The following is a 4,045-nucleotide window of genomic DNA, read 5'->3' as shown; positions in this document are numbered from 1 at the left end:
TAAACAATTTGCGTAGGAATTTAGATGAGTCAAGTTTAAGGTTCAGATTGATACACTTTGGAACATATTAACGACTTAAGTGATACAAACTAACTATCAACGGTCAAATTGACACTGGACAATAATGTTAGCGACTAAACTGACACATTTTTTGAAAAGAAGAATTAACAAAGTGAGACAAACTAAATGTTAGTGGGCAAATTCATACTAATGCGGAACATTAAGGGCAAGGTGTCTTTACCCAATATTCATTCCATTTATAGATGGATAAACAGATGAGATGTCTGTCTGGACTATATTAAGAAACCATATTAAATAAGTGCTAGCAGGTTTCAACAGAGATAGCATACATATATGTGTGTGTATATATATATATATATATTTATTCATATCCAAATCCAAATTCCTATTCTAAACCTAGCTAGTTAGCTAGCAAGATCCACCTAGATCCTCCTAGTCAATGGCTTATTCTTTTTTTCTTGGGCGAATAGTTAATGGCTACAATTCTTAATTCCTTCCTACAATCCTAAAAATAGCAACCTGACTTTATCTGATCTTTTTTTGATAAGTACTGAATAACCCCTTTATTATGTCTATAAATATAATTGTTGAATTGTTAGGACCTCAAGTCAATCATCCTTCCTTCAATCTCGCCCATAGCTCTGTGTTCCACAGCATTCAGGTTTACTTTTCAGTTCGATCAGAAAATCATCCCCAACATCATCTAACTTCAAAGAGGATCGACGTCTAGACACAGCTAGCTAGCAGCCTCACTAGCTAGCTCGTGGTTCAATAGCTAGCTCGTGGTTCAGAGAGCTATAGCAAGCGTTGATCTGATTAACTAATCTAAGAAACCAATATATATAAATATGGCGGGAGGTGGTGTCGTTGCGCAAGGCCATGTTGGGAACTACAATGGGGGTGTCACTGCCTTCGTCGTCATTGCTTGCATCGTGGCTGCTATGGGAGGTCTCCTGTTCGGCTACGATATTGGTATTTCAGGTCAGTCGATTTATTATTATATATGCTTTTTCACGTGGACCAAAGAAAAATTCCGAATGAAGTACAACATTTATTAATTAACAGGCATGACTTGTCACTGATTGAATTTGAATTCGCACGATCAATTTGATCAAAAATTTGCAGGTGGAGTGACGTCCATGGACGACTTCCTGATGAAGTTCTTCCCGGCAGTGTACCATAGAATGACAGACGGGTCAGCGCGTGACAAAAATCAGTATTGCAAATACGATAACCATTTGCTGACGCTGTTCACATCTTCCCTCTACCTCGCCGCACTGGTTGCTTCCTTCTTTGCCTCTGAGATAACCCGTGTCTTTGGCCGCAAGGTGTCCATGTTCTTGGGAGGCCTATCCTTTCTCATCGGAGCTATCCTCAACGGCATTGCCATGAACATCATAGTGCTCATCATCGGCCGCATATTGCTTGGTGTTGGTGTGGGATTTGCCAACCAGGTATATATACAGACCATCGATATGAGTTGAAGCAATGTGCCAATTATATTAATGAATATTATCTAAACCGACATTAATCACATATGTTCAATGCATGCAAATTGCAGTCGGTTCCAGTCTACCTGACAGAAATGGCACCAGCAAAATCAGAGGAGCACTCAATATCGGGTTCCAAGTCACGATCACAATCGGCATTCTTGTCGCGAATTTCGTCAACTACGGAACTGCAGAGATCAAGGGTGGATGGGGTTGGAGAATTTCCTTGGCTCTTGCAGGGGTCCCTGCCCTGTTCATGACCATCGGATCTATCTTCCTTCCGGACACTCCCAATTCCATCATTGAGCGAGGCCACCATGAGGAGGCCAAGCGCATGTTGCAAAAGATCCGTGGCTCCGAAGAGGTCGATGCGGAGTTTGGGGACCTAATTGCAGCAAGCGAAGCTGCCAAGAAGGTGCAACAACCGTGGAGGAACATGTTCCTCCCAAGATACAGACCTCAACTCGTCATCTGCTCTCTCATTCCATTCTTCCAGCAAATCACTGGCATCAACGTCATCATGTTCTATGCTCCTGTTCTCTTCAAGACTTTGGGCTTCGGCAACAAGGCATCCCTCATGTCTGCAGCTATAACTGGCGTCGTTAATGTTCTTGGGACCTTTGTTTCCGTTGCTACGGTTGATAAGTTCGGGAGGAAAGCTCTCTTCATTGAAGGTGGCGTTCAGATGATCATTTGCCAGGTATCCGCCAGACATCATTGGTTGTATCTTTCCTTCCTTCCTTCCTTCCCACCTATATATGGTGATTGCAAAGATAAAGACGATGGACGGTCTATTAGTTGCTCATTATTGTCATTGCAGATTGCTGTAGGAGGCATGATCGGCTACAAGTTCGGATTGACGGGCGAAGGGTCCTTCAGTAAGGGCGAGGCCAACTTCCTGGTGTTCCTAATCTGCGCTTACGTAGCAGCCTTTTCGTGGTCATGGGGCCCGCTTGGGTGGCTGGTACCTAGTGAGGTCTGCCCACTGGAAGTCCGCTCGCCTGGTCAGGCCATTAACGTGTCCGTCAACATGTTTTTCACCTTCATCATTGCTCAGGGTTTCCTTTCCATGCTCTGCCACATCAAATTTGGTCTCTTCTTTTTCTTCGGTGGCTTTGTGATCCTCATGACCATCTTCGTGTTCTTCTTCTTGCCCGAGACAAAGAACGTCCCAATTGAAGAGATGAACAAGCTTATGAAGGCTCATTGGTTCTGGGGTAAATACATCCCCGATGAAGCGGCCACTGGGGACAAGTACACTGCATGACATGACAAGGATTGCTTGTCGTATACTTGACACGAGCTACAACCGTATATGACTGCGAACGTGAACTTCCTCATCAACTTTTGGGATTACCTAGTGAGTTTCCAATTACGGGGACGGTCAGTCAGCGAGCCAGGGGGGATCTTGGGGCCAGAGGTGGCAGAGAGGAAGTAGGGGAGGGACTTGATTAGGGCTGCGACGCACAAGGTGATGACAATCACGATCCAAGTCGCCATGGAAGAGAAGAAGCAGAGCTTTGAAAACTTGGATAGAGGAGAAGATGGAGATTGTACATATATAAGAAGAGGTTGAGGCCAACCAAGTTTTTTTTTTTTTTTTTTTTTTTGTGTGGTAATTATAGTCTTCATTGAAACAAAGATTAACCAGAATCCATAACAAACATTCGTGGGATGCAACCCCAGTAATATCCGAAATAAAGCCTGAACTACATTGGCCGAAGGATCAGTAAACTCAGCCACGGATGCCATTTGTTCACTGGCAACTGCCCGTCCAAGCTATAGTATCCGCGCAACCATTAGCTTCCCGGAAAGCATGCTGTGGGATGATCCAATCAAACCTGCTGCACAGAGTCCTGCAATCATTGATTAAATGATCGAAATGGGAATTAGACGACGTCTTGCCCCAAATCCAATAAAAAACTGTTATAGCATCAATCTCAACAATTAAAGAAGAGATGTTGAGATTTGCAGCGAGCAGCAACCCCTGCCTAAGCGCTTGAAGCTCAGCAACAAAACTAGAGGCTACTCCTAAATTTACCCCCAACCCATCGTCCCTCCTGATTTCGAATCGAACCAACCCCCCGCACTTCTCCCACCCCCCCCCCCCCCCCCCCCCCCCCCCCCCCCCCCCCTACAGGTATTTAAATTAAAGAACCACAGTGGCGGTGGTTCCAGACCAACGAGCATTTCACAAACCCGGGGACACGACGTTTTCTTTCTAGAGGCATAAAATTCAGCAGCTAGCTGGACGGTGAATAGAGTGGAGTTATTTCTTGGGGAAAAGTCGGAAGTCGGGGGCTGGTTACGTTTGTGTAGGGCCATTTGAATAGAGTGTAGTCCTTATATTATTACAGTATTTTTGAGTAATAAGTTATATTTTTATAGTTACTAGTAGGGATACACGTGCCTTACATGTGAGAATCTACTATATATATATATATATATATATTTAAATTGGCACTCTTTCGTTTGCTTTCCAAATTGAAATCTGAGACATCAAAGTGTACAATCAACCCAAAATTCAATATATA

General features: G+C 43.8%; 1 pseudogene; it reads left to right on the top strand.

Annotated features, from left to right (window-relative positions):
- The first annotated feature begins 869 nt into the window (after nt 1–869).
- On the top strand, nt 870–3,476 carry LOC116211773 (annotated as a pseudogene).
- The last annotated feature ends 569 nt before the right edge of the window (nt 3,477–4,045 follow it).

This window comes from Punica granatum, chromosome 6, assembly GCF_007655135.1.
Source record: "Punica granatum isolate Tunisia-2019 chromosome 6, ASM765513v2, whole genome shotgun sequence".
Lineage (NCBI taxonomy): Eukaryota > Viridiplantae > Streptophyta > Magnoliopsida > Myrtales > Lythraceae > Punica > Punica granatum.
The sequence above is the reverse complement of the archived record's forward strand: the minus strand, read 5'-3'. Positions and strand labels throughout refer to the sequence as shown.